The 24,778-nt window shown below is 40.4% G+C and overlaps 1 long non-coding RNA gene across 2 annotated transcripts in view; it reads left to right on the forward strand.

Annotated features, from left to right (window-relative positions):
* The window catches only part of LOC146544580 (uncharacterized), an 86,746-nt gene that overhangs the window by 20,580 nt on the left and 41,388 nt on the right, over positions 1-24,778 (forward strand). The gene's annotated exons all lie outside the window — the stretch shown is intronic.

Raw genomic sequence — 24,778 nt, forward strand, 5'->3', positions numbered from 1 at the left:
GAAATCTGGGTACGGGCCCTGATTTGCCACTGATTTACTGCTAGCCCTTGTGTCCAAATCACTAGCTTTAAAGTGGCACTAAGCTGTCCCTCTACCTGAGCTCAGCCCATGATTTGCTCTGTTGTGCAAAGCGGTTTATACTCTGACTGATATTGGGTAGAACAATGATGAGGAAGCTGGAGTTGACAGAGCTGAGCTTTGTAGCATTTGAGCTTTCTTGCAGAGGATTTTTGCTTGGTGTTCAAACTCAGAAAATGTCCAAGTGGGTCCAGCAGAAACCATATGGAGAAGTGGGTTTCTTCATTGAGAAACATTGTGCAACTCATCTCAACTTCTGACTTTATTCCTCCATGCCATGGAAGAATCTATCATCATCTCCCTTTCTTCCAGTTCATTCCTTTTCAGACCCAGAATGCCTGCTAGCAACCTTCCTAAAGCATTGAAGTGCTGAGTGTTTGAAGCAGACAGGTAAATCCTTACTTTTAGGTTAAGAAAACTGAGCTAAGGAAAGAGGAAATGATATGACAGAGGGCACCTCTGTGCTTTGCAGAACTGCTAATTAATGTTTGCTGGGCCCCTTTTAATCAAAAAATGTTGGAGGGGCTCAGGAACATCATACGCTCAGGGTTCCTCTGCATGTTGTTCTTGGTGATTGTATGCAATGAATGTGTGTCCTCTGAAGAGCTGTACAAGCTTTCTTCAGCTTTAATGCACATTAATTTTTATGCATAATGTGGCTTGAAGAAAAGATGAATTGGTGGGTAGTATGGAAACCTGAGGCACATTGCCCTTTCAAGTAACGATTCTACGTATGGAAGGGTGAGGGGGAAATATTGCCATTAGGGCCTCTGTGATCTGTTCAAGGATAAATAATTATTTAGAAAACCATATTTGATTTGGAATGAAAAGTCTTGACAGTTGTACAGCAACGCACAGCGCTGATATGGGAAGTCAGACACAAACCACATTCATCGCTGAACAAAACAGCCCTTATAAAGGTTTTATTTTGGAAAACAGAGAGCAAAGCAAAGCCATGTTAACTGTAGGTGGAGAAAAGCATCCTCCAGGCATCTGACATTTTTAAGAAACAAGATCACGTACATCAGATGGATCATGCTCCATGTTATGCGCATGCACATGAACAATTTTAAGAGAAAAGTGTGCAAGTTCTGCTAGAGTTTCCAGCACATGTAAAACTGTTTAAAATGAACTTGTGCAAGGTTTTATGGCATGCTGTGTAAGCTAGCAACATGGGGCTGGAGACTCAGGAAAGGTATCTGAGAAAGTAGAGGTCCCTGATAGTCTTTAATATCTTGGATACCTCATTCCTATGCTTCTGTTTTCCAGCTGGAAAATCAAGATAGTGCCAAGATGTGATGGAGAGTCATCAAGTGTCTGCTTTATTCATTCTCATTTTGTAGGTTACGTTACTTTTTCAAAAGAAGTAGTTGGTTCATCTACAGCCCTTACGGGAGAAAAATGGTGAGTTTGACAATTTAGATCCATGCAGTAATGTCAAGGAGGTGATTTCACAGTGGAGGTAGGGCATGACAGACAGGGAGGAGCAACCACTCAGTTGGAAGGGTCTCCTGCCAGGTGGACAAGTTGGGAGACAGTAGAGATGAGCAAGAAACAAACAGTTATTCAAGTATCTTTGGGATGGCAAGAAGAAGCTTCACGGGGACCAGAAGGGAATATGCATGGCTTGCTGTGCTCCAAATATCAACCGAATTGAATGAAACCAGGCTTGAAAGCAAGGGCTTGACCTGTAAATGGGTAGGGAAAAATTGATTTATGTTATCCATTTTATGATGATTCTGTTTGACCTAGTCAGTACAGGTTACAATGCTTTAAAAAGTGAAGGTTTCTAATTTCTATTCCAGAAAAATATAGTTTTTTGGTGTTCAAAAACCTTTCTCATTTCCTTTGAGAAACCCTTGAGGGGGTTTGCCTGCCAAATTGGGATTTCATGGCACAGGGATACTCTTTATTTGAAAGATAATTAGGGATTCTTGGACTACAAAGTACCACAGAAGAGTATACTTCCAATTATTGAATTCCTGAATCCTTAGTATCACCTAGAAACCCACTTCATGCACTCATATGGAGCTTCTCCCTGTTGGTGAGAGCCTTGTTGAATTCTGCAAAGATTCTAAGAATTTAGTCCTTGAAGGTATGCCATTCTTCTCTGCTGATACCTAATAGAAGCAGAAGCTGAAACATCTCCAGACAGTTAAACACTCAAAATTTTCTTCTTTGATCCTTTTTTTTTTTTTTTTTTTTTGTTCCAATCCGTTTCCTACAATCTTTCTGATGCTGAAGTGAAAGATTTTTGGAAACAAGACTATCTCTGCTTTTGTATATCTCTGGAGGTGGGCAGATCACTGCTCAATGCTGTTATGGAATGATTCCCAGCAGCTCCAGGTCTCAGCACTGCATATAATTCTGTAAACATAAATGGAGAGGTAACTTTCCAAGTTTTACCCAAAATAAAGACACACAGTAAAACATGTGACACGCAAAGCAAAATGTGTGATATATGGCTTTCTTTCTTTTGATCCCTTTTATTCTGTAGATAGCACATGCCAATTTTAACTTAAATAGTTCCACTGAGATCCAGTTTATTAGCTCTATTAATCTTTATGTTTTATAGATGGAAATCTCCCTTCTTGCCCATTGCTGCAGAAGTCACTGTACTAAGTTTCCAAAGTATAATGGGAGCCTATTCAGACATCAGGGTCCTGGTAACTTGAATATATTGGTGGTGAGAATTCTGGACACATCACTCAAAGTAAATTATTAATTATGAATAATAATATTTATTTTTATTAATTGTGGGTATAGAATTATTCTGGACCCTCTCCGTGTTTTAATGTTTTAGGCAATGCTCCATGGCACTTTGACCAACATTTAGAAAAATGACCTGTACCTCAGAGCAAATAAATTTTTATGGAATGGAAGTGCAGGGTAGAACTGAATAAGCTAGTTGCAATGGAAATGGAGTCTTTCAAAACACTGGAAAAGTTAGGCACTTGCAATAGCATGCGGTCTAATTTCCTGAACCTGTGAGAAAGGACATGAGTTATTATATAGCTTACTGCTTAACATATGTTTGCTTCCTCATGTATGTAGGCAGCAAGGGTGGAATATGTGCGTGAGTCAAGTCCAGCATGTCTCGAACTGTCTCTTACCTACTCAAAACCAAAAGCAGACATTGTGAATGATAAAAAGGCATGCTAAGAAGAGAGCCAGAGCAACTTAGAGCACTCTAGATGATTTTAGGCTGAACTGACTAGAAAAAAGTTGCTTTTGTTAATGGATGCTTTTGTCATTGTTCGATAGCTTTTGGTTTGCTAAAAATTTATTGTCCAAATATTTGGAGGTTATATATTTTTATAATCTGAACCAAAATGATCAATTTTGTGTAAGAACCATATTCATCTACTGCTCCTCTGACACAGCAGTCTTTCCCCAATTTTTCTGCATTCTTTTCACAGCATTACCTAATAATTGAAGCTTACTGAAGCTTGAAGTAGAGGTGGGAACAGAGTATGCAGTGCTTATTTATTTATTATTTGTTTATTTTAAGAAAGAAACATATCCCTAAGTTTAAAACTGGGGAGGAATCTTGGCTTCTTTGAGGCTGCATCAAGATGAGATCCTGCAAACAGTTTTGTTTGCCACCTAGGAAATATAGAGCATTCACAATTCATATTCAATTTCCTGCCTATACAAGAATGGATTCTGGATTTCAGAGCCTGATGGTGGGGTGACATTGAATACAAGATTGTGTGGCACTTTATAGAACTTTTCCTTTATTAGCTGCTCTATAATCACATTAAGTTAGACTGAAAATTTGAACTAATTCTTTCCCTTGAGGCCCAGGCTTTAATAATGGTAAAAATCTGTGAAATAGGATAAATACAATTCAATAATTATATTGATAAATAAAATGAAAATCAACTAATTGTGTCATTCACTCAGTTGCCTGCCCCCGTTGTTGCTGCCTTTCTGCATCAGCGACTGCTAAACTTTTTCTGTCACACTTCAATAAATTTAATTGTACAGAATAAATGAGCTAATTTTTGAAGTCACAGGCTCTGTTTGCAAGATAAGGTTGGTGATTTATTGACCTCCTCTAACTCTGTAAGAGTGTCACCCTTCTTTTCACTCTGACAACCATAGGCGGGTTTTTTGTCCCTCTTCAGCCACAACACCGCTAAATCCTACTTTGTGTATTTACCTTCCCATCTCATTTTCTTGAAGTCACATGATATGGCACAACAGCCCAAGGATCCCTGTTTCAGTTGGTGCCTACTCAGACTATTCCAAGTCATTAGGAAAGCTGTAGGGTTAGTAACTTTCTTTTTAATGCTGTTTTCTTCTGATGATCATTTCATTTGTTTTTCAAAAGGGTGGCTGCTGAGAGGAGGTACAAGAAAAGGGACAAAGATGAAAACCCATTTTCCTTAGAGGCTCTGGTCTATTTCTCATTCATGAATCATGTGTTCATCCACCTTAAGAGGACTTGCACTCATTTCAGTGTTCATTCACAGTGATCATTTGACCCTGAACACAAGCAGATATTAGGCACTAGACACGCCTTATGAAAATAGTACTTGCTTTTTAACTTTTGTTTCATAGAATCATAGAATAACTTGGTTTGGAATGGGCCATGAAGACCACCTGATTTCATTCCCCTGCTGTGGGCAGGGTCGCCACCCACTAGATCAGGCTGCTCAGGACCCCATCCTAAGCCCTTTTCTGTGGGGCATAAAAAAAAGGGGTTAACTAGATATTGTGGCATAACACTCTCATCAGTTGTCATGCTGTAGCAATATGATCTCTGCTTAAAAAAATATTGGTATTGCATCAATAAAACTCTTCAGAGAAAAGTGAAAACAGTATAAACACATCAACTGTTTCAAAAAAAATGTACTTAAACTTATACTTCCCTGAGTCTGACAAATAAATCCTGTTAATGAGAAGGATGGCAGCACTTGTTCTATATCATTAAATGACTACCTGTTGAGGTGCGTGGGTCTATGCAAAGCAAACATTTTTTCATCTCAGGGTACACTGTATCTGTTGTTCAGTGTGATTAAATCTGCTCTTCTCTGACAGATGCTAGGCAACACAGCAAGTCAAAAAAATATGAAAGCCAGCTAGTTTTTAGCAAACTTCCCTCATAGAAGTGAACAGCAAAAGACTTTTTATGGAGCCAGAATTTCAGTTGGGCATCTAGAACACAAACTGTGAAAGCCTTTTTCTCATGTTTTGGTTGTTATATTGGACTTGTCTCTGCTGTAGTTTTCTTCTAAAGAAGACTTATATCCTGCTAAATATTTCCTGTCAGGTGTTGGCTAGGAGAACCATATCCAGGGAATTGTGGATGGAGGAATCACAACATCCCGTGTACAGAGCAGTCCCAATTTCTGCCAAACTCTTCACAGTGTTCTTAACTCAAACCACTTGTACTCTTTGTGACTGAAACTCTTAGCAAAAGGCAGACTAACTCAGTAAAATCATCTACCACCTGGCTCTCCCTTTCTTCAAACCAACGACTTTATCAGCCTGCCCTGGGAGCTCAACAACATACCCTTTGCATGAGATAGCAATTGTTGCTTCTCACCATCCTCACCACATATTTGGTGTTTGTGCCTTGGTTGCTGCGGGTCATTTAATTTAGACTACCTCAAGTGCCTGTGAATCTACACATGAACAATTATATTGGTTTTTTTTTTGTTTGTTTTTGTTTTTTTTCTGAAGGGAATGAAATGAAATTAAATGAAATTAAATCTGAATCAAAGATATTCTGCGGGGAAGAAATCTTTGCCAACTTTAACAGGATAAAATTCTGCAAGCATGTAATGTTTTATTGGGCTGTAGTGAAGTACTTTGGAGAAAGATTTCCAGTTCATACAACACTTCTCATACATGGATTGATGTTGTGCTCTGTGGTCATTATCATTCTTCTACTTGCCAAGTAAGTTCCAATTGTTCTGCAGGTTCCTTGTGCAGGGAACTAGAAGATAACATTTGTACTGAATGGACTTGTGGGAGGTACACAAGATTTCTGAAAATGCTATGTGTGATCCAGATCAACTTTTTTTTTTTTTAAACAATGGCTTCCCTTGAAAGACTGTATATTCCCTATTAAATAGGAAATCAGAAAATCCACACAGTAAAAGAAATGCTCGTTTTCCACATGACAATTTTTTCTGATGTGGCCCTCACCAGTTCTTAAATTCTAAGTAGAGGAAGAGAGCATATTTTCTAATTAATCCAAATTGTACACATTCATCGTGCTCTGAACACTATAATGCAATTCTGCCCTTCTTTATCCTTTTTTTGTTCGTTATGTGTATAATTCAGACTTGGTCTGATCTGGAACTGATTTGGCCAAATACCACCTACCTGTCACTCTAAGTCTGATCTATGGACCAACTGAAGGGTACAAGCTCTGGTGAAATATGCAGTCTGTAGATGAAGCCAAAGTTGGGCAAATAATGGCTTTTTGTGAGAGAAAGCCTATTTTTTTCCAGTTCTGAATGTAGAGGCAGAACTACCTAGGTGTGGAGATAAATCAGGACAGAGTACAGAGAGGGCCTACATATAATCTGGTAGAATTTAGGTAATTTTCTGAAATACCAGGCTTTTGGTTCATTCTGCTGAAGAAATAGAAGCCAATCCCATTACTAGGGCAATGCATGGCTAAGGCCAAGGCTAAGATTTGAGATCTTCCTGTGTTCAACTTTAAAACTGTGCACTGAAGCCCAAGTGAAAACAAATGGATTTCACTTGGAGAGAGGAGCCATTCTCTGCCCATGCTTCACTTGGAATTCTATATTGCTAGACCTCATCCAGTCCCCAGGACAGATCTAATACAATTATATTAGAGCATCCCCCCAGCTCACAAAATGCATTTACTGCAAGGCAGTTGTTTCCAGTTGGCATTTTTATTTTATTTTGGTTGTAGTTTTGAGACTGACTTGGAATTTTTTATATAACGTCAGCCACCGTGCAGATTTATGCATTGTACTATAATTACTTAAATAAGGGATTTTGTATACTACAGCCAGTGACTCATAAACTGCAGGGTATCTGCAAAAACAGGCTTTCATTGGGATTATGGGATGTAAAATGCCTGAAGGTTTTTGCCTTTGATAGCAGAGCTGCCATTGCATCCACACAGGGTTTGTCTAATAAATTGTATTAGTGCTTTCCAGCATCCTTATAGCTTCCCTCCCCCAACCCTTTGCTATTCTGAAGTTTTTTGAAAGGAAAACTGGTTCTCTGAATTATTGCTGTGGCAATCACTAAAGCATATGTTCAGCATGCTTGGTGTTGATCATGTAGTATAACAGAGAAGAAAGTTGAAAAGGTTCTTCGGGAACTTAATATTGCCATATTTGCAACAACATAATATAAACTAGAAGTAAGGAAGTTGTGGAGGGTGTGGGGAAAAGACTCCAGTTGGATGTTCTCACTGCCTTCAAGGCAATTAAGTCACTTGGCTTATTTCAATTCAAGGTTATGTGGCTAAGTCTCCTCCCTGCTTTTGGAAATAGTCTCAGTCACTGAAAAAAATGGAGCTGCTGATTGATTTAACGTATTTTCTAACTTGACATATCAAATAATTTTAAGGCTGTGAAAACGAAGAGGACATGCTAAAGCCATGATATTCATACCTGTGTGCCCAACTGGTGTGTTAGACCAGGAATCCTACTGTTTCTTTCTGAGAGATTCAGCTAGAACTAAGCAAGAGGCATGATAAAATAATCAAATAAATAAGTAGAATGAAAATCAACCAACCCTAATTCATTTAGAGGATAGCCAGCTTCTCTCCTTGCTGACTTTTCTGTCAGCCCATTTATGAACGTCTGCAAGTTTTGTGCCATGAAGACAAAAACAAAATTGCTTGTGAGCTTCAATTATGACAGGCACAGTATTTCAGACATGTTGACACTTGTTTTTATGTTGGGATCCACATGGCTGCATTTTATTTCTACAGGTTGGGAAAGATCCCGTTCTTATTCATATTTTTCTCAGATCTAGAGCTGTATAGATAAAAACAAAACAACAAAAGAAACTGCTGTTACAAACCGCCTGCCCTCTAAAGTCATTACAGCTCAGGTAAAGATGATAAGTGAATAGCAAGTACAAGTCAGGGTTAGTAAAATTAGAGAGCATGTTTGGTGCTCATCAGAGTCTTTGCTGGCTTTTGTTCCTGTGCATTAGGCATCACGTCAGCCATTAGGAGCAAGAAAATCCAAAGCCTCCTGATCTCCACTCTTATTCACTTCTGACTACACCTGCCTTGAGCTGCCTGGTGTGCAGCAAGTTGCTTTCGGTTTTAAATACTAGCTAAAAATCAGAGGGCAGCAAGCAGGACATATCTGTGTATATGGTGTTATTGAATACCACAGACAGAGCGATACGTTTCTGGCTGAAATGCTCTGCTCAGCAGAGGTCTTTTAGGGTTAGGTGCTTTGTAAGGGTTTGCTTTTGTTTTTAAAACCCTGCAGTGGAAGCATTTGCTTCCACTCTGGCTACTCTCAGCTCTCTTTTACAGTGCTCAGCCATGCAGAGCAATCCCAAACAGGGCATCAAGGGACACTCAGCCCCACAAAGCTGCAGGTGGAGCAGAACTCACTGAGGCTGCTTTCCATATGTTCCCTCCCAAGGGGGCCTGACTGGACCTCGACCTGAGGAGGAAGCAGAATGGAAACTTAATGGAGAAGCGAGTCCCACCCCTCAGGTATATGAGGTTGCCAAGCTCTTTTGTTCTGGTTCCCTCTGGTTTTAGCATGTTTCTGTCTGTGAGGGGATACTAAAGGGGCACTGCGTTCTTCCCTTGCTCTGCCTAAGCCCACAGCAGCATCTCCGAGTCCTCAACCTTAATTTGCAGCATTCAAAAGAGCCTTCCCCTCTTTCCTCTTCTTTACTTAATTTCTTTTTTTTTTTTTTTTTAAAGTCAATTCACATTGATTAATCATTTCATAAATGTTTCAGGGTGGGATTGTGAAACCTTTACTGGCAAGAATTTTTCCCCTGGAGTCAAGGAGACTACTCATTAGCATGACTACTTGCCAGCATGAGGGAGGGATTCGCAATCTGGACGTTTGTAGTTTTAAAAATATGTCTCTATTTGGCTGATTTGGGCAGCTGAGCAGGGCTGGTTATGGAAATCAAACTAACAGGCTGTCACACTCTGTTTTACTTCAGAAAGCATCTATAGTGAAATAATGTATTTTTACATAACACACGCACATTTAAACAGTACTTTGGTAATCTGATCGGTGTCCTCATTCTGATGAGCGTTCTCTAAGACCCTTTCATCACGAACCAGACCAAACCCTATGTCGTTAAATCTCCTCTCTATACACCTCTTAGACTGCACACAGTCTAAAAACATGTATGGGTCACTACTGACAAGAAAGCCATCATGTGCTGAGTATACAAACCTGTCAGAAGCAGTTGGTGCTTGCAGAGCACCTGGGCTTGAACCAGGTGGGTGCAGGGTTTAGTGGTTGAGAAGCTGTGTAAGGTTGTGTCTGCAGGCCATGAATGTGGCATGGCTATACCTCTTGTTCCTGCTTGCAAGAAACAGAACTCTGTTTTGAAAACCCTTGTGTTTTACAAGGGCTGCTCTGAAAGTAATGAATCCTATTTTGTTATGTTGGCCATGACTTCAGAAGAGGATATTGATGGTATGGCAATAGGGGCTGAACCTTCCCACCAATACTCCATTACATTTTGTTGTCATGTGACAGACGGTAGCAGAGGGGCAGTCTGACAGAATAGTGTCTGGCATGGAAGCGCATTATGAAGCAAAGGTGTGTCATTGAATTCCCCCATATGGAAAAAATGGCACTCATTGACAGTCTTCAACACTTGCTGAATGGAGACCAAACAGTGGATGTGAGCACAGTGAGGTGATGGGTGGAGTGTTTCAGCTGTGGTGACAACAACAACAGGTCACCTCTGCTGGTGCAGATTTTTACAAGCATAGCATGAAGGCTCTCATTCAGTGCTGGTGAAAATGCATAGCTAAAGGTGGTGACTACATTGAAAATTAGTGTTCTGTAGCTGAGAACTTACTCTATCAAATAGTGCTATTGTGCTCTTTGTGTCTTTTGTAGTTACCATGGAAATAAACAAGAGGCATTACTATTGGAGCAATTTCCCTACCATGAACTGGTCACTTCCCCTCTGTTTAAGGACAAGCGAAACGATTCTGCTGCTGCTCTGAGTGGCTAACAGCAGTGGTGACCTTCAGGCTCACCACTTTAAACTGCCTTGGGGTGATCCCAGTGAAAAAGCAAAACAACATTATCTTTCCCCACGCTCCTCCACCTCATTCCAAGGCATTTGCTGCCACCCTGCATGCAGCCTGGATTTTTGGCCTGGGAGCTGGGTTGCTGAAGCTCAGGAGTTCCCCTCCTCTGTGTCTCCCTCCACCTTGCACAAAGCTGACAGGGAGATTTTTCACCTCCTTACTTTCCTTTTTCCTCTTTGATTAACTTTGGACCAGATGGCCAGTCCCCAATCTCTCAGCATGCATTTGACTGACAGGAGCCTTTGATAAACCTCATAAGAATGAAGTCATCTTCAGGTCACCTCCTCTGCCTGGCCTTTAGCATCCCGCACATACCACCATTATCTGCTGAATAGGAGACAAAGGAAATTAGCTCCAATTCCCTATCATCCCCATTATTTCCACACTGATTTAAACAATGAGGCAATGAGATGCCCTTCACTTTCCTCAGAAAGGTACAAATGTCAGCTGTTAAGAAATGCAAACAAGAGGGTTCCCATGTTAATGGATGGGCTTCTTTGTAAAGCCATGAAGTGGTAAAGTGGATTTATTCACTGCCTGGCTGCTTAACATACTTCTAAACAAATTCTTTAACCACTTTTATTTTATACACAGTGCAGAGTGCTTGAGAAGCCACATTGTTTTGGTCTGGAGATTTATAATGAGGTGATATACCACATTCTGCTGTGTTGGGTTTTTTACATATGCAGTTGTCAGAGCTTCATTTGGGCTCTGATATATACAAAAAGATTTAGCTGCATACAAATCCAAATACTGAAACGTAGGAAAACCACCTCCAGGTTCAACTGAGAAAACAGATTTGGATGTGCTGGATGGAGGAAAGGAGCATGAATCAGAACAGAATCTCTCCAGAGATTTGTAAGTAGCTACATCATGTCCACTTGGCTATGAAAGAGAAACAACAGTATGCTTCGAAAAGTGTTGCCCTAAGGGTATTTTAGGCCAGGCATATAGAAAATAGCTTTAAAATCACATAGATGACTCTGAAAGTAATGCCTTCTATTTATTTATATGGAAATTGCGACAGATAGAAAGAGTACAATAACAGTTTAATAGAGCAAATTCTCAGTTACAAAATACTATTTTTCAGCATAGTCCCAACCACTAGCTGTGAATTTCTGCTAGCAATGAACAAGAGCCTGCATGCCATACTTGTAAAAATCTGCACCAGCTGAGGTGACCCATTGTTTCACAGTTGCTATGATGGTGATGTTGCTAGGAAAATGTTGCCCATGTAGTCCATCTTTCATCGACCTGAACAGATGGAAGTCAGAAGGCGCCAAATTGAGACTACATGGTAGGTGTGGTAGAACAGTCCAGCCAAGACTGGTGATGTGCTCCACAGTCTTCAAACTGGTGTGAGGCCTGGTGTTATCTCGTTGCAAGAGAAAGGCTGTTTTTTTTCTGTAGCTGGAGCCTGGAAGTTTGAGCCTTCAGCAGTCAGAATTGTGATGTAGTGGTCAGAGATGATGGTTTGTATGGATTTCTTGAAAACCAGAAGGCTCACCTCTTTCCTATCTCAAAAAGCAGTGCACATCACTTTACTTGTTGAGAGCTGCATCTTGAACTTTTTATTTGATGGGGAGTCCACTCCATGAGCTGCTGTTTTGCTACTAGCTTGTAGTGGTGACACTACTCCTCATAACTGGTAGTGATACAATCCAGGAAACTGTCAGCTTCAGCTTTGCATTGGATCAGTAGTTCCTGATAAACTTGCATGTGGTGTTCTTTCAGTTCCTGTGGGACTCACCTGACGCAAACTTTGTGATGTTCAACATTTCCCCCCATTTTTTCCAATGAATTGAAATCAGTGTTCAGCTCACAGGTTCCTGGTTGTAATCTGCTTATTTGTGGAGATGAGCTGACCAAGATGTTCTTCATTTTGTGGTGTGACAGCAGTTCATGGCCATCCTAAACATGGCTTGTCTTTCATGTGTCTGCCACCACTGCTGAAACACACCACCCATCACCTCGCTGTGTTCACATGGTCTCCAGACCATGTTTGGTCTCCAGAAACATTCAGCAAGTGTTGATGAATGTCAGTGGGTGTTATTTTTTCCCCCTGGGGGCATTCACTGACACACCTTTGCTTCATACTCACTTCCATACTGGACGCCATTTTGTCTGACTGCTCCTCTGCTGCCCTTTGTCACATATCAACAAAATGTAAAGGGATGTTGGTGGGAAGGTTCAACTCCTACTGCCATACCATCGCCTCTGATGGCCTCTGATCTTGGGCCAATATAATAAAGGAGGAGACATTACTTACCTTGATGAGCTTTCTTTCCCAAGATTGTGTGTTCCACTTGAGTTGATTTGTCTGGCAGTTAAATCTGTTCTTTTAACAAGAGGAAGTATCAGAATGTTTGGGCACTTGCATGAAACTATTCTCCAGATCACTGGCTCACCCACATACACTGCAGAGGACTAAAACAGCAAAAATCTCAAAATTAACTCTTGGGAAAACTTGTCTATACAGTGTGGTTTGCATTAATATACAATTCCTCTTTGCTTACTAGTCAGAATCTGTCCTCTGAAAGAGAGCTTACTACAAAATCACTTCCTGATGTACCACTGAAAAACACTGCACAAGAAAGTATCTATTTATTCTATAGAACAAAGATCAGGCTGAGCTAGGAATTGTGTTCCAGTTGCCTGATATGAAGCAGCATAGGAGCAATGACAATATGTCACGTCAAAAGTCTGGTGAGCAATTCTGACCACCTGTTATGCCACATTGCTAGATCTTGGTTTCCTGTGTAGTCAGTGGAAAAAAGTCATCTTGGTACCCAAGTTAGGCATGTAGAGAAGTCAGTCATGCCTACTTGATGTGTTGTGACTGCTGCTCATGAAACGTAGGAGTCTGAGTTAGTCCTTGCTTATTGCCCTTAGATGCCATTGTAGAAGAGATTTCTAAATTGGGCTCTTATGTTAGGCAGCATGAAGATGACACTGAAAGTCTCAGCCTTTGAAGGACTTCCTATTGCTTTAGAGTCATAGGCAGAGGTGTGTTGCAAACATACCTCTAGTCACTAATAAAGCTGTCTTCCTTCTTTACAATGTTTGCACAGATACCTGCATTTCAGCAGAGTCATGGAGAACTCTGATGATGCTTTCAGCCAATTTATGCTGCTGGCCACAGTCTGGCTAGCCATGAACTTTGTCTGGAGAGTGGTGGTAGAACTGGAGCAAAAGGGGTCAGTCTAGATTCAACATATTGGTGTTGCTGGAGGAGGACATTAACGCATACAGAGTCTTTCTTCTTTTGCTATAGGAAAGTCTTTTTATGCATGGCTCCCCAAGACCAATTGAGGCTAGAAGTGTTCCCTTTTAGACTTGGGCATATAAACTCCAACAGAAGCCTGTCTGATAGAATGCTTAAACAAGGTAAGCTAGGCCTAATTAATTCTTCAACCATTTCTGCAAAAATCAAAAGAAATATTTTGCTTCTTTCATCTTTCCAGTTGAAAAGCTACTAGTGTGGCCTGCGCCCTTAAAGAATTCCAGCTGCTTTTCAATTCTACCTTCCTTGTTCCTCATTTCTCTACATTCTATCTTGGAGTTGTAATGTAATTATAATATAATTATAATACAAAATAATTGGAATCTCCAATTACCACAGTTTCGTTGGTGCTGACAATAAAAGGACAGTCCTCTGACAGCTCTAGGGAAGCTTTAATTCATGTTACTTCTTCAAGTATTTAGCTAGCTAGCACCAAAGATGAGATGCTTGTTTCCCTTTCCCATGTTTCCCCTTTTCCAAGATAATGTTTCTGTCTTGATAATGATGGACTTTGTCACCAAACTGCCTTTTTTTCTGACCCTGACATCGAGCTGTCATCCTGAATGAAGGTGAGTCCTAGGCTTAGATAACCTAGGCCAGGGCCTAGTCTTGGGAGCATCCATTAGCCTCTCTAGTATTTTTAAGTCATTAAAATTACACTTTTGCACTGATAAGAGTGGAAAGCTCAACACATTTCCTTGTGTCCTGCTGCACACTTTCTGATTGAAATCTGGAGGAGGAGTTGAGCAGTGGTTATGAGTTTGGCAACCACAAAGGTTCTCTTATAGATCCTGCTGTGTAAGAGTGCAGATCAAGGTACAAAAGCACTCCTCTGGAGAGCTTGTTTTCTTTAGATAGGGACGGCATAGATGCATGGAGCTATTCTGTGACAGAGATTGAAATCTGTCTGCACTGCCAAGTGTTTTGTTTTTTTTCAAGCATGACTCTCTCCCACAATTTGTTCTTCACATGCAACCTGTCACTATTTGAGGTGTTCAGCTTTCTCTCTGTGCAGATAAATGGACACACAAAAAGATGGACAAATACACTGACACCAACACAGTTTCACTTAGATCACTTTACAGTAAATAAGGAAGTCCCTCTGAAGAAGCAGGAGCATGGCAACAACTCTAATCTCAAGGTTTAGATTTTTTTTTTTTAAGCAGAAGTATCAGCTGTCTGTAGTTCAAAGTGAGGGGTTGAGGGTGGGGGACTTATGCTTCCCATTTTGCTTTTAAAAAGGTCACAGTGAAAGTATGTGATTGAATATTTTGCATGGAACTGCCTATGACAAAGACAAAGACAAGGGGTTTGACAGAGTGCTATGAAAAGCAAGTGAGAGAAAAGGAGAGAAAGATCTGTGTTAGATTTTTGAGGTATATTTGAAAGAATGAAATAAAAAAAAAAAGCTTTCAAATCCTTGGGGACTTTCCAATTTATCAAGAAAGACACATTCTTCCTAATGAAAGGTTACTGACCTTCATGAATGTGACAGTTCAATTACAGCCCATTCATATGCAGAGCAGCCGTTGATAAAGGATTTAGGAAATGTGACTAGCATAGCAAAAAAAATTAAAAAAAAAAAAGGAAGGGGGAAGTGTCTAGAAAATTATTTTTTATTGTGGAGCAAGAAATACAAATAAGATTCAGTCAGGTAGTAGAACCTTTTCTTCTCTGGCCCAGCAACCCATTAGATTTGCTTCAGTGAATACATTGACTTTTTTCCTCTTTTTCTACTAATATTTCTGTCTTTTTAATCCTCTGAACTACTAAACCTAACAAATCATAAAGCCCTTGGGGTGCTGAGATGCAAGGTTTCAAACATTTTTTTCCTCTGACTGGCAGAGAAAGCTGGAATGTGTCCTAATGTTATTTTAAGTGCTTGACTAGTATTTAAACTCTTAAATGGATGGAAAGTTAAAGCAGCAGTGAATGCACACGCACATACATGTACCCCCCTTCCTTTTCCTTCCACCTTCTCCTCCCCCTGTTTCCCCCCACACACTAAGTTTGGCCTCTCCAAGGCTGTTAGTAGCCAAAGCAGATATTGGCTAGACTCTCTGGAGCCAGCCTTCAGCCAATGGAGGGTGACACCTGTGAGCTGATGTTTGTTGAACTCCTCCAGGTGTAGGAAAGATGCTTAAATTGACATAAGGCAGGAGCTGTAAAAACAGAAAGTATGTCATTCATACATAGAGCTCTGTGGAAGATCCCAAGGCCAAGTCATTGCAAAACAACTAGACAGAAAGAAGAATGTTTCACTTGCTTTGAAATAATTCCAAAATATCTGTTTATCTATCTGCATGCGTACACTCATGGATCTCGGCCTATGTGCACATGAAGTATTCCTGCAGAATAATGCTAGGTGCATGTCCCTACATACACAAGTACAAACCAATCTTGTGCTTCAAGGTGATGGCAAACAGGGTTGTGGAGGTAGATGAGGACAATCCTTTGCTTAGTGTAAACTCACTCAGGTGGCCCCAGAGGGAGTGGCTGTGGAGGAAGTTTACTGCTGACCTGTATTTATGTTAGGTCATGATTGTCTTCTGCAGAGCAGCAAGCCATATTCTTGATTTGAGGCAAGTGCTCAAATCCAAGTGCAATCAAATGGGTGTAAAGAAGTGCTAAAAATGTCTGTGGAAGGGAGAGCCAGAAGACATTTCCTTGACCTCTGCTCAGTATCTGTGAAATGGCTTGCTTATTTCTGAGAAATTAGAAGCTCGGTTAATTGGCTCTACCTCCACCCAGCTGAAATTTTCCACAGTTTTCAGGCAGGGTAGGACTTCAGGACCTGAGACTGCGATCTTTGCTCGTGGTAGTAAGGCAAACATGGGGGTAGTGCACTATATTTTCTGCTTCTACTATGGCTAGTTACAATTTCTGGGAAACAAGAACCTCTCTCAGTGCTTTAATTCACTGCATTAGGTGCCCATCTTCCCTCACTGCTGATTTTCAAAACCTATCCCTAGTGGATATTTTGAGCACCCTGCTGAAGATGGTGTAAGTTCTCAGGAAGGTCCAGAGGGGCCTGTTCTTGAGGTCACAAGACTTTTCATCAGTAATCATCCATTAGTGCTCACTTTCAGCCTCTGTTGCCTCATTTAGGCAACAAATGATCATTAGGTTTAGGTGAGCATTGTAGAGGAAAGAACACTTCCTTGTCCTTAGTCTAATTTTAGATCAAGGGCTGGCACAGAATTTGCTTTGGCAGCTTAGAGTGATAATGTCTCATAGTGGGGTATACAAATAAAGTAATCAATCTGTCTTTATTGGTTCTTTCAGATAACTTTGAAATGCATAATTGTAGGGTATTGAATTATGGAAATCATGGTAGAAATTACTGGGATCTCCTTGGAATGGTCACATTCTCACTTCCCTTTTAAGTAGAAATTCATCTGATCAAAGGGCATTTTAGGGCAACTTGCTTTATTTTCCCTTTTGTTCAACACATACCTGAGACCTTCAGGAGGGTGTTAGAAGACCCTAGCAGAAATGAACCCAATACATTCCAGAAAGATGTTCCCCAAAAGCAGGTAGGTGCAGTGCAGCAGGCAACCTGTGCCTATTTTGGACACCCCGATGTTTTTTTTGTTTTTTTTTTTGTATGCTGCTTATTCTGGTAGTCTGCTATGCAGACTGCACTAAAAGCTGGTCAGGCTCTGAGAGATGACCATCTCCCCTCTCTCAGCCTTCAGCTGCCTCATAGCTCAACATAGAACCAAGGCTCTTTGACCACAGGAGAGAAGCTTCCTACTAATATGCTGACTGCTTGCTTTTAATCTTGAAAATAAAACCAAGATAAAGGAATTGAAAATACTGACATTTCAAAGGCCAGAAAACCTCTTTCAGATTCACTGTAGATGGGGTCCCCGTCCAGCAGAACATTTAAACACTAGAACATTACTTTTGCTGAACTGAGGACTGAATCAATTATATTTAACATTGAAAGAGTGAAGTACTAATCCAAGTACACCCTACAAAATTCTATGTGTCATCACTCAAATATGTTTTCTGCAACCTGCTGCAGTGTATTTGGATTATGATGTGATATAAAGAGTTTACTGGAATTCATCTGGGCTAACCACTCTGCAGTGTTTTGTCTTTGTCTCTTGTAGATAATGCATGCCATCAAGGCTTTTTTTTTCTTTCTTCGTAAGACCTACAAAACAAGACTATAAAAAACATGGCACAGAATATCTTTACTGTCTTTCAAAATCAGGCTTACTTTCCACCACTAGTAAAATATATTTAATTTACTTTCATTGGCCAGTGGACAATTTGATCAGCACTGATTTTTAAATCAACACTAGATTTAGATTTTTAGATCAACACTCATTTTTAGATAGCTTTCTTGTCATGGAGATTTTAATATTCAAATTCAATAAAAACCATCTTTACCGAATGCAAAATAATAATTATCGGTAGCAACATCATGAGAACATTTCTGATCATATTTGCTTTGATTAAAAATATCGCCTTTGTTTTCTGCTTGTGTTTAATTGGCAGGCTGCCTTTAAAGTTTGCTCTTGGCCCTGAGACTTGAAAGTGCAGTCAGGCATGTGGCTGAGAGCAGTGCTAATAGGCAGCCTGCATAACCTCACCAGCTAAAGCTCACAGGCTATGAAGGGGTTGTTCAGCAGGGGAAAAACACAGCCCGCTGCCGCTCAAGCTAGCATGAACTTTACATACTGCATGCCTTACTGATTGATTAAAAATGTAGTCATCCTTAAAGACAAATCACCTAAGGACTTACAGTAAGTCACAAACAGAAAGATGGTTTTATGGAGCGTACTTTTACGTAACGGGCTCTTCCAGGACGAGGGCTTTGTTTGCAAAGTCAGTGAAAGTTGGTTGGTGACTCTTGTTAGCTTGCTGGTTGAGGCAGGTTCTCAGGAATCAGCTCACGTGGAACCCAAGCTGCACCTGAGCAAACATCGGAAGGTGGGGAAAGAATTGCTTGCAGTTTGCAGCCACAAAAGTTAAAGTGACTTACGCTTGTACCAGTGGGGAAAACTTTCTCTCATGGCAGATTGTTTGATAAGATAGGGCAGGAATTAATTTTAGTGGGGCTAGTAAATGTTAATTACTACATGGCTGCCCTCTTTCTAGCTGGATTTAAAATGTATCTAGAACAGTAAAATGAATCAAACCCTCTGTCTCTCAGTTGCTCTGACACTCTCAGCTGCTATGAGATGATATACAGGAAAGTCTCATATATTTGTTTACATATAATGTACCTGATTGCCCACGTGCTTTTTATGGTAGACTTAACAGTATGTAGCTACAGTGTCAGCTCAGCATGAAGAGCATGGGGGACAGCAGAGTAGCTCAGCATGCAAAAGCACATCATGTCTAGGCCAGCAAAACAGCCTCTGAAAGAGTATTCAACCCATCCCATTGACAGTTAGTCACTGGATCAAAAACTCAGCTGATTTTCTTGCATGAAGTAAGAAGAAAAAAAATTCCAGTTCTAAGCAAATGTGATACATTGTGTGCGCTCGCTGCCCTCTTTCTGTTTAGGCAGATTTCAGCATGGACATAAATTCTTTCAGGTGCAGCTAATTAAAACTGTGCTGAAGAAGAAAAAGGCATAGTGAGTGCACGTATTATCTGTCTGGCCTTGTGAATATTTTACGTGTTAGGGTAGAGACCACTCTGTCTATAGTCTTAGACATATTGATACTAAGAACCAGACCCAAATGGGCAATGTTGGCTTATTTCCAGAAACTGTTACAACTGTATGTGTATATATCAAGCTGAAGTATTTAAAATGACTCCAACTCTGGTGTATCAAAGTGTCTAGAAAACACATTTCTTCAAAAGAGCCTTTTCTACTTCGGAAAAAGCAAGAAAAATAGTAACAGGCAAGATATATTACAAAATCTGGGCCTCCATCCAGGAAAAGCACAAGTTTCCAAGATCCTCACATTTTTACATTATGGCTTATATTGAGGTCAAATCTTTTTAAGGTGCACATTTTTCTACTGGGTACTTGAAGAGGAAACAATGTGTGTTCATTTCCGTTCTGTTTCTTTATAGTCCATAAAGGAATCCTGTGACATTTGTTTTTTAAAAGATTGCGGCTTCTTTTTTTCCTGTAAGGTTCTTCTCTTGTCTCCTGGTTTGCACTGCACCAGCTTTTAGGGCTGAGGATTGCAGATCCCTCCTTCAGGAGGAAGGATCCTGAAACATGAACAGACTTTCTCCAACAATTTTTTTAGCAATCAAAGAAAGCCTCTGAACACTTGAAACTTTTGAATCTTTATTCACTTAAAATGGGTTTTGCTTTCATTGTCACTCTTAACCCAGTCAGTTTTCCAGTCCTCCACAGTCTGGAATGAGATAATGAAAGCATGAAATAGCTACTGTCTGAAAAGATACTGGGAGAATAAATTTCTTAAAAATAATATTAATAAAGAAAAAAATGAAAAGCTGAAAAAAAAATCCAATCTTTTTAATAACCTTTAAAGATTTTTGTAAGATAAAGAAAAATCTCCTTAGTGAGTTCAGCAGTTCATCTCTTCTGGCTGCAGTGATGGAATGCTCTGCTCTTGGTACCATCCCCTTAGAGAGCAAACTGGCACTGGCACAGATTAGCACTGAGGGTTGCTTTGTTGTTCCTCTCCTGGGTTCTCTTGAGGGCATTGCTGGGATGGCTCCAGCTCAGGACAGTGTTCAGCCTACCAGGCAGCTGATCCTGTCCCACTGCTTTGTGCCAGGTGAGAGTTATAGCAGATACGTTACATATTGCTGTCTGCCCTTGGCCTCACTCTGTACACTCTGATGAAAATCCTTTCCACTTATCCCCCTGCCTGCCACAGTTAATCCTATGCAGCCATTCTTTTTAATACTGCATGTGGATACATGCAAAATTCGTTACTAAGATGCCTTGTTCAGGTTTATCTTACCTTCTATTTGCCTTTGAATGTAAGGAGCCCCGGGGATTTCATATTGTGGCACATACTGACCATTTAGTGAAGCTATTAAGAAAAGAGAGGCAAGATACGGTGATGCATCATCTCTTGCTAGCCAGTCAGCTACATAGTTTAACAATGATGCTATTCTACTTTTTTCTTTGCTTGATTCATGTTTTTCATGAATCATTGACAGAGCTGGTATCAATCTCATGCAAAAAGGTAACAGATTCCAGTGTCTGCTTTATTATACACTGGTAGCACGTACATCCATTGCACAGGCTTTGCCTGGACGGAGATACAGTTTGAACATTTGCACATACTGACAGTCTGACCTACCATGTATGTGCAAGTCCATCCTGAGTTCATCCAACCTGCTGTCTGTGCAGGTTGGCTGTTGTCTCGGTGCAGCTGTATTGGCCAGTCTTGGCTTGAGAAGTGCTGAGTGGGTCTCCATGGTGTGCTCAGGGCAGTTGGACATCTGCAGCTCTGGTGAGAACCATGTTACTGATCCTGCTTGGACCTGTCTGTAGGGCAGCCAGCGTGCCCAGGCAAATGCTTCAACACATACTTTCCATTGGATTCCCAGACGGATAAAAGCAGGTTTAGGAAATCGTCTCCTGTGCAGTTGTGGAGTCCTGTGGAGTCCCACAAAACCACTCTGTCTTTGCTCCATGTATCCCCCCTCCTAAAGATAAGGCCAACAGAAAGGGCAAAGCTAAAAGTAAGTGACACTTTTGGATAATTCCCAGTGACTGGAATAGCCCTACAACTTGCTAGAGACAATATAATTTATAGCAAAAGGTGAAGTGATGCAGAAGAATCAGTCCATAGGTCTTGGACCTGGACACTTCCCATGGTGAACTCCATCCATTTCCATGGGAAGGATCTGCAGAACTTCATTGTTTCCTTATTGTTTTGTTGTTGTTGGTGGTGGTGGTGGTGGTTTTTTTTTGTCCTGTTCCTGGATTAAGTGGTAGCCACTAAACTTAGTATCTCATACTAAGAAATCTTGGAAGGACATGCCTTCCACTTCTGCCTCGTGTAAGAGCTTGCTTTATATACAGTGAAAGATAAGAGGTTTATTTTCTTTGTTAAAGATTGTGTGGGTAAGAGAACATTCAATCTGTCAAACTCTTCATGACTAATAAATATTAACTGCTTCAAGTTTCTAATTACCTCATATTTAAAAAAAATCTGTGGCCAACTACTTAAATATTTAACCATCTGCCAAAAAATACTCTTGGACGTTTATTCTACAGCATATAGGCAGTGTTGGGAACCATAGTAGTCTCTAAATTAATATGACATTTTTTTCCTCAAGTCAGTAAAGATTGTCTGTTAAATTTTGTCAGATCTTCACATAATGACACCTCAGTATCTTCCACTACAACATACTGGAAGTTCAAATCAACACAGAAAGGTTGAAAAACTCCCTGTGTTAAGATATTGAACAGTTAATTTCCATGATGAACACAAGGGAGCTAGACATAGAATATGCCCATTGCCTCTTCTATGTGATGCATTAACTGAACACAGTAGGATGCATGCAGAACAAGAAGAATGATACTCATTTTCAATTCAAGCTTAGCAAAGCAGATGTATACCAGCTGGGCTCCCAGCTCATCATCTTCTCACTTTCACTTTCCTTTGCATTCTTTGCTTCTCTTGATCTGGCAGTGTCTGTGAGACTGATACCTTGTGGGGAAAAAAGGGAGAGAGAAGGACTTTGAAATGCCAGGCAGCAAGCAGGAACAATCTAGACAGCAGGTGATATTTCAAAGCTTCAGGTCAAGATGAGTCATCAAGCCCTGAGGCTTTATCAGATTCCAAGAAGCCTCTGAATTCCAGAAGCTAATTGACCTCTTTAAAGGTGGTAACGAATAATCAATATTATATTTGATCCCTTGCATGGAGGTATTACAACAATGAAAGCACTATGCCTTTTGAAAGGAAGAATAACATTTTGATTTTACATGGTAAAATTGCCATACGCAAAGAGTACTTCCTGGCTCCTATGCTTAACTACGTAATGGCATCCAGCTGGACTATGAAGGCCTCTCACATAAAGCCAGGATCTACTGTAAATAAAATGCCTGAGAAGAAATGCTTAGACTTTGAGATCCTTTACTGCAGAGTTTTGGAGGAGGTTATCATGTTGTATCATTTTGATGTCATTCTGTTCAAGACTGGGCAACCAAATCTAGATAGTGCAAAGTCTTCTGATTCTGGGAGGAGACCGAGAAGAGTTTGGGTCTAGTTTCACCAGAAGATGAAGGAAAATGCCCTTCAGAGAGATCTTCTAAAAGGCTATGGAAGACACATACATATGTAAGGTCGAACTTCTCTCCTTACCCCTTATTTTTTCTCTCTTATCAATTCTACTTTTCCTTTGCTGTAATAATTGAATTATCTCAGGATATTGAGGGATATCAACTTGAGCTGTCCCCTTGCTGATCAGGGAAATCAAAGTATCTTTTGATGATGGAATAAGCACATGTGGACTTCTGTAGCTGCATTTGCTATCTGAGCCAGGTAAGGAATTCAGGAAGATGTCCTAGAGACCTGAAGTCCTCCCTTCAACCTGTTGGTGTAATGTTTAATTTTTTTTTTGTTTGTTTTGTTTTACTATATGTTTACCTCTACGTTTTACTTTTTGTGAAAGCTCTCTTAGAAGTTAGGATACTGGGATGCCTGCCACACTGGCTGCTGTTTCAACTGAATTGCATGTGGGATACATGTCTTTCTTGTCTTCCAGGTTGGTATATGTGCATCCTTATTGGTTTGTATAACAGTTGTTTCTTGTTCATACTGAAGTGCTAATTCAGCCTTGGATTTTGGAACATGAGGTTATAATACTATCGCTAACCGAGGGCATACTACAGCATGAAACCTCTAGTAATAATCTGGAAATGGGCTTCACACCTTCCATGCCAGTAGCACAGTCCATTAGTAGAGCTTTGGCTTTGGTTGTATGCTGTTTTAATGATTAAAAGCTTATAGTGCATGAAGAGACAGAGCAGCTTCATTTCCTGTCATTTTTGGCTGTTGAGGAGAAAGACTTGAATGAGGCCTCGCAAGTAGCAGCTTTGTAAGTTCTCCAGATGAAGAGTCTTGTTTTTACTATGTTTCATGTGGCTAATGATTCTAGGCTCTATTTATGAGGTACAGCATTTACTTGCAGTTGATTTTTCTTACTTTCTTTTCATTGTGTTTGGCACAGACTATATGAAATTGCAAATGTGTTGTTATTAGTGTTGTAGAAATTCCTAAGCTTTAATTAAGAAAGAAGAGCCCTTTGAGATGGTCAGAAAGCTACTATTAAGTCTTAGGGATGGAAAGGCTGGCATCAACCCATGATCTGCTGGAGGCTTGTTAAAACAGGTTTCAGGCATGCTGCTTTCTCAGTCCTACCCCTCACTTGAGTGAAATTTGCATCCGTATTGCTATTAGGAGCAAGTATGTATGGAGAGAGTTATGGTAAGAAACTATTACACAGCAACAACTTGTGACCTTGGATCACTGCTCCTTGGAGTTGGTGGGAATGTGTATGCTGCCAGTGGTCAGACACTTTAGCTTGAACCTGTTTGTCCCCTTCAGTTCTTGCTCAATACTGAAGACTCCATATGTTCTGTTACCATTCTTCACTGACCTTGCTTTAATCATAGAATCATTTACATTGGAAGGGACTCTTCAAGGTCATCTAGTCCAACTCCTCTACAATGAATAGGGATATCTACAGCTAGATCAGGTTGCTCTGAGTCCAGACTGACCTTGAATGTCTCCAAAGACAGGGCATCCATGATATCTCTGGGCAATTTGTTCCAGTGCTTCACTACTCTTATCGTAAAAAACTTTTTTCTTATATTCAATCTAAATCTCGTCTATTGTCATTTGAAATGATTTCCCCTTGTCCTATCACAGCAGACCCTGCTGAAAAGTCTGTCCCTGTCTTTCCTGGAGCTCCCCTTTAAATTTTGAGAGGACACTATCAGGTTTCCCCAGACCCTTCTCTTTTCCTGGCTGAATGGCTCCAGCTTTCTCAGCTTGTTTTCGTAGAAGAGGTGTTCCATCCCTTGGATCATTTCTGTAGCCTTCCTCTGGATGTGCTTTAACAGGTCCGTGTCTTTCCCGTAACGAGGACTCCACATCTGGATACAGTACTCCAGGTGAGGTCTCACCAATGCAGAATAGAGGGTCAGAATCATCTCCCTTGATCTGCTGGCCACACTTCTT

The sequence above is a fragment of the Meleagris gallopavo genome, chromosome 3, assembly GCF_905368555.1.
Source record: "Meleagris gallopavo chromosome 3, MGAL_WU_HG_1.1, whole genome shotgun sequence".
In the NCBI taxonomy this organism is placed as follows: domain Eukaryota; kingdom Metazoa; phylum Chordata; class Aves; order Galliformes; family Phasianidae; genus Meleagris; species Meleagris gallopavo.